The sequence below is a fragment of the Ochotona princeps genome, chromosome 13 (genome assembly GCF_030435755.1).
Source record: "Ochotona princeps isolate mOchPri1 chromosome 13, mOchPri1.hap1, whole genome shotgun sequence".
Taxonomy (NCBI): Eukaryota; Metazoa; Chordata; class Mammalia; order Lagomorpha; family Ochotonidae; genus Ochotona; species Ochotona princeps.
This window is the reverse complement of record NC_080844.1, coordinates 1304641-1311575: the sequence shown is the minus strand read 5'-3', so window position 1 is coordinate 1311575 and position 6935 is coordinate 1304641. Positions and strand designations below refer to the sequence as shown.

Below are 6935 nucleotides of genomic sequence, written 5' to 3'. Positions count from 1 at the left end.
GCAAGACAGCTCCTGTGCCTGGGCTTCCTCAGGTGCTGAATTTGTTCCTCCAGTGAGTGCCTGTTCAGAGCAGGTGGCTGTCAGGGCACGTCAGGCTCAGGGACTGTCAAACACCAGAGGCCCAATCAGGGTGATGGAGTCTTGAGAGAAAATCAGACAATCTTCTTGTTTCTCTTAGAAACTCTGGTATTTTTAAAAACGTTAAAAGAATTCATTTCAGGTTTATGTGAATGATGTAGTACTTGGGGGCAAAGATGCAGCCCAGGAGACCAGCACTGGAGACCATGATGGAGAACACCCCCACTGCCACCATGACCTTCCCCTTGGTGCTGTGGTACACAGGCAGGAAGGCCACCCACACACTGCAGAACACCAGCATGCTGAACGTCAGGAATGTGGCTTCATTGAACGTGTCAGGCATGTTCCTGGCAAGGAAATCCACAGTGAAGGTCCCCAGGGCCAATGAGCACAGGAATCCCAACACACAGTAGAAGGCAGTGATGGAGCCCTCGTTGCACAAGAGGATGATGTGTCCATGCTCAGAGTGTGTATCTGTGTCCCAGCCAGATGCCACAGAAAGTCAGTTGGATGAGGAAGCAGATGGGAATGACAGTGTTAGGGGCTCCTGAAACCAGCAATCTCCTCATGGTCCTTCCAGGCAGCATGACCTTGAAGGCCAGAACCACAGTGATGGTTTTGGCCAGCACAGCAGAAACAGCCAGTGTGAACCTAAGGGCAAATGTGATTTGTCTTGGGAGGCAGGTAGCTGTGTTGGGATGCCCAATGAAGAGGAAGGAGCAGAGGAAGCAGAGGAGTGAGATGAGCAGGATGTAGCTGAGGTTGTGTTTTTTGCCTTGACGATGGGAGTGTCTTGGTGCTTCGCAAAGATCCCCAAGATGGCAGCTACCACCACAGATAGGGACAGAGCCATGCATGCCGGGGCCATCCCCAGGGAATCATGAAAGTCCTGGAAGGTCACTTGCTTGTCCAGGTATCGGTCATGTTCTGCGTTGGCATACTGGTGATCAGGACTTATCACACACTGGTCCATATCTGGTCAGGAAGGAGAGAAGATGCCATCATCCCACATCCAGGTCTCTAAATCACAGGCCCCTCTCTGATCCCATTTGGGTGAATGGTCCCTAGTTGTTGTTGTTGGAGACAGAGCATTACCATGAAGGATTAGGAAGGAGTGGCAATTAATAACATCCAACTTACCCATTGTTTAGGAATCACTCATTCCTTCACCCTACTTGGTATCCTCTGTGCTGATGAAAACACTGTGTATTCTCACAATGCCGTGAGGTCTGCTGATTCAGTTCGTTCTGCTATACAAAGAATTCCCTAGAATTTTTCATTATTAAAATTTTAAATTATTTCTTCATGGTTTCTTTAAATTTGAAAGGGATTCCTGGAGCTCAAGGGTCCCGTGTTCTTACACATGGTACACTCGTGTGGCATCCTCATGTGTGGCATGAGCAGGCAGTCTCCTCCTGCCTTATTGTAACATATATTTCCCTCACTTCTCTCACAATTTACTCTACCAACCACACTTGGTCCACATGCTAACATGATGGGCTGGTGCAAGGTGGGTGCTCAATGTCAGTTGTTGAAAGTACCTAACTTGCTTTTGTAACAAGCATAGGAAGAAATGCTGATATGAGTGGGAGGCAGAGCAAGCGTATTATTGCTCTATCAAGTTACTACATGGCACATGGTTTTCAAAGAGTAATCAGTATGATTTGGGGGCATTTCATCCTTCAAGATTATACATGTACGCCTTGATAGCTTTCCTTTCCGATGCCCCTGAACTGGTAATAGAAATGATCCTTTTTTGTCATTCAATCTTGTATGCAGCACTACTGAATACAGATGGTGAAATACAGTTACTAACACGTGGTTTAGCCTGAGTAATGCTGTCTCACTATAATTTCACTTCAAAATGATACCACTATAGGCACTTCTTTTTAATGAATTGCCATTGTGTTTTCCTGTTTGTTTCTGTTTTTTTTATTTTATTTTAAATTTATTAATTACATTGCATTATGTGACACAGTTTTATAGATACTTGGATTCTCCCCACCCCTTCCCAAACCCTCCAGCCTCCTCTGAAAATTTTTGATGCAGAGGCAATACGCACCATTTTTACATCAGCTTGATTTGTAACTATAATCATAGACATCCACATTTCCACCGACATCCTGCAAATGACCTTCACTTAGAATTGAAAACTGTCCCTTGGTCTGGGAATACCTCAAAGTTTCTTTGGAGATCTCCCCAATCGAACTGCTGGACTCAGAACCCTAACCAAGAAAAGAAAGAAGACAGAACAGGTCAATCATTCAACTCAGCTGTATGTTGGCAGCCAAATATGTGGCAAACGGAGACTTTATGATGGTCCATATCAATCAGTGGACGACCTCATCGAGTGAAACTGGCAGCAATTCATAACTGGAGAACTATTAAAACCACTTGAGTTGGGCCCGGCAGCGTGGCTTAGCGGCTAAAGTCCTCGCCTTAAAAGCCCTAGGATCCCATATGGGCGCCGGTTCTAATCCTGGCAGCTCCACTTCCCATCCAGCTCCCTGCTTGTGGCCTGGGAAAGCAGTCGAAGATGGCCCAATGCATTGGGACACTGCACCTGCCCACAGACACACACACACACACACGCATATGTACAACTCATGAACTTGCATACACACATGCAACCCAGACAGACATAATCAGTAACCTCATCACTTCCTACAGAGCCATCATCTCTGTGGTTCCTAATTTGGTATAGATTAGGCTCTGTCTTAGATTTTCTTCACTTTCCTTCTATTTCTCATCCTCTCTCTAGGGTCTTAGCTGAGTGCTCTATCACTGATCTGCATTGTTATGTACACTTAGTACAGTTTAGTGGTCATTCTATCCCTTCCATACACTTTGTTCTGTTCATGTTTTCTGCCACATTTCAGCCTGCATGCCACCTGCATCATTCTTCCTGTGTCATTCAATCTCCTGTTTGCGTTTCTGATAACACAGCAAACACAATGCAACAGGGAGAGCTCCTTGAGTAGAGGGATGAATGCTGTGTGTGAAAAGCAATTGTTTTCTGAAGGTAGGCAGAATTCTCTCCCAAGGCTTAGCCCACATATTGGTCATTCTTTGAAAGCACTGAAAGAAAGTCAAAGAGAGGTGTGGAATTTCTTCGAGAGGAGGATGTGCATTTGCCAGTCTCTTTGACAATCTTGCTCTATGGACAGAGGGTGCAGTCAAAACAGCAGGTGGGCTCTCCCTCCCAGGTGGTCCTCTAGAACCCATGGCCACAGCTGGAGCTGCACATGGATTGTGGGGTCTAAGGAAAATGACGCATCTGTTGGTCACGGGTGAAGCTGGTCAGGAAAACAGTCTTCCCAGGTAATGATTTAGAGTTTGGGAGACCATGAAACTCCAATGGTGAATACCTGATTTCCACTACACTAAGTGTACAGCATGTTGCACATGTTTGGAGGCAAGGAAATATATTCAAAACATACAGGGAACAGTTGTGCATAGTCTCCAATCTTCAGCGGAAAAGAACATGAGAAAACACTGAAGTGCAAGAGGGAGTGGTTTAAGGTCGCACAACGTAATTCTGAGGTCAGGGGGCACAGATTCGCATCCTGAGGGTTTCAGAGTTTGCAGATGGAACGGCATGTTGAACTCACCTGTGTGATTCCCATGGCCCACTCTATCTCTCATCAGAGAGAGACAACTGTTGGCCTGGTGGATTATAGGAGGAGAAGTGTCCCACTTTCACGGTATGGCCAAGTCCTTGGGGAAATTTCCAGAAGTTGAGAATGTCATATGCTGCAGCCAGCTTTCTTTTCTCATCCCAGTTCACAGGGCTGCCAGCTGGATTTGTAAACTGGAGGCTCTCGAGAATGGAGTGCATCTCCTGAAAGAGTCACATCATTCTATGAGAAAGAGGACCAGATGAGATGACTCAAGGACCAAGTGTAACAAAGTCTCTGTCTGTGACCACTGCCTCCCCATGAACTGCATCACACAAAGGAAAGAACACAGAGAATTCTGTTCAATGACTTTTAGTCCCCAGTTAAACAAAGAGAAGATGACAAAGACATGGCCCATCACACAGCAGCAGGCGTGAGGTTTCAAAGCTTCTCATTTTTGAAGCCTGATTCTCCAACTTGTCCTATTTGCTCAATGTACTTGTGTGTAGTCATGGTCAGCAGAAAGAAGTGACCCACTACCCGGTGTGAACAGATGATAAGAGAGCATTCATGCCCACTGGGCACTAGAGTCCTGAGTTCCACTGGACACGGACAGAGCTCAATCCCCAACAGCAGAGTTTGAGCATCTCGTGATGGAACCCATGCATCTGCTATGTCAACATTATTGCCCTGGAATCTGAGTTGTTTGGACCACAACCCTGGTAGTGATCCAGTGTGTTCTTCTTGGTCCATGATACATGGCTGATGATAGAATCCCCTGCCCATCTGTTCTTACACCTCCAAGACAGTGTATACCTGCAAGATTCCTTGTACATTTTTATTATTGTCCTCAGCGAGGATATTCTCCCACCTGCAGGACCATCACGTTGAAACACGTTAGCTGGAGCACCTGTCAGGCCAGGAACATAGCATACCTGCCAGTGGAGAATCATGCTTTTATCTCCAGGTCCTGATGGTTGCATGTCTGATGCCTGTTGATGCATTTTGTGTAAAGAGTGGGCCAGAGCATGCACAGCATTGTGTATGTGGCAGCTCCTTTCACTCATTGTCATGTCAAAATCTTGCCAGGACAGCCACTTCAGGGAGGCATTTGGGGGACAGCATTGCAGCTTCCTGCAGTCAGCATTGGAAACGGAGCAGTGAAAGTCCAGAGACCAGAACAGGGCGAGGTAAATGTTTTCTGGATACTTGGCAGGGGTTGCTGTTTGCAAAAAGTGTTGGAATCTCGGAATCTTGCTGCGGTGCTTAGAAAAGATGAGGGTGCCATGGAAGGAATGCAACAGGAAACGTTGCTCACTGGTGGCAATGTCCAAGTGGGAGGTGGTGACTCAGACCTTCCATATTATCAGGGACCTTGTCAGCACCAAGATTAGCTTAGTAAATAATGCCTTGTCACTGAACAGAACAACCACATTGGCTGAGGACATCATGATGCGGGTTGGCTGTTTTAAATCTACTGAGGGAACAAAGCAGTTGTTCACTGGGATCAGCTCCACAAAGGCTAGGCAAAGCCCATGCTCCTGCATCTCTGCTCTCAAATGGGACAGAAACACCACACCCTTCTGGTGATCCGGGACTGCCAGTCCCACCCACGTCCAGCCAAAGTGCAGCATCAGGGAGACCAATGCGAGGGCCGGAGAAGTGTCCTTTGAGGCCTTCTGATAGACAGATTAGAAGTGAGGTGGCTGCTTGGTATAGCTGGTAGGCTAATTCTTTACTTCGGAGTGTGTAAAAGAAAGTGACTCTTGGTGAAACTTGCAGGGAAGGTGAGGGTGATGTGGCACAAGACAGGAGAGTGGATGTGGCATCTTTAATAAGCCATTTGAACTTTGTCTTTTGTGCTGTTGACATGGAATCTACCCTTTCTGTTCCAGGGAACTGCATTGCCATGGAGAGGAGGAAATGCAGCCTGCATTCTGCTACTGATGCAGATGCACTGGGACAGGGATGTTTCTTATTGAATAAAAATCTCTCTTCTTATGGAGTAGTGCGAGAGAGGACTATTTCCTGAATTACAGACACTTATTTTTTTCCCTGAGATCCACAAAGGAGAATCAGGTGGGATGTTATCATGAGTCCCCTGGATAGTGGGACTTTCTTGAGATACCAGCTGTGGCCTGAACTTGTCATGAAGTAAAGCTTATTGTTTTCCTCTCATCAGTTAACAAGGCCTGAGAACAGACAACCTGTCCAGGCAGGCCTGCCTCAGAGAAATGAGTCCACAGGTGAGAAGAGTGGCACCCACATGCTTTCCACTGATGTCTCCCAGAGACCAGGAAAGTTCACCTTTTCCCTCAAGTGGATATTCTTCTAAAGATGACAGGCCAAATTGTACTGCTTCTACAAGTGAAGTGGGAATAATTGGCCTGTAAGGAGATGAGCTGGGACCCTCTCCTCACTATAAACACATGTTGAGGATTTATTTCACTATGGAGTCCCATCAGAGGCTTAACTGGGTGAGTGTCTGTGGCTTCTAGGATGAAGCAGTCTATCTTTCAGTGTAGCGTTAAGAAAATTTTCCACTCAGGATATGAATCTTAGATTAATGAATTCTGTAATGTCATGAGTTACAGAAGCACAAGAGTGTATAGGTTTGCATGATTATCATTCTATATTTCTGCTGACTTGAATTGCAATTGCACATGCTATCATTTATTGCAGCATTTTTAAATTTAACTTCTTCATTGACTTCAAGCTTCTCTAATTAGGTATAACACACCTGAAATGACTCAGTACATTTTGGTGATATTGTATAACAATGGCAAAGTTCATTTAACTTCTACTCAGTGTTCTTAAACAGGGAATTTGGAGCAGATGGCACAATTTTTACCTTTTTCTAAACTCAGTACTTGATGGGTAGCTCTGGCTATAGCCTTCTCCTGTTTTAGTGGTTTATAGGTTGGCATGTGTGAAACCTTAAAAGTGCACTTTCACTTCTCTTTCTTGTATCTACAGCATTCTGTTGGTATTACCAATTCAATTCTATGCAGCACTTTCTTTGTTTGAAGATTCACAAATTATGATTTCCTATTAACTCATCTTGCTGCATTTTTTGTCTCCTACTTTACACTAAATTTTTGCTACCTCTGTTTTTGTTTTCTTTCTCTCAATGGGTCTGTGAACACAATTTGCACAATTTGGATATTCTCATGATTCATGCTGCATTTTTCATTTTTCTGCATTATGCAACATTTCAAAGAATAGTTGATGCATTGCAGA

At 45.1% G+C, this 6935-nt stretch overlaps 1 pseudogene; it reads right to left on the bottom strand.

The window, feature by feature from the left end:
* Window positions 1-211: 211 nt before the first annotated feature.
* On the bottom strand, window positions 212-4699 carry LOC131481732 (vomeronasal type-2 receptor 116-like; annotated as a pseudogene).
* Window positions 4700-6935: the final 2236 nt, after the last annotated feature.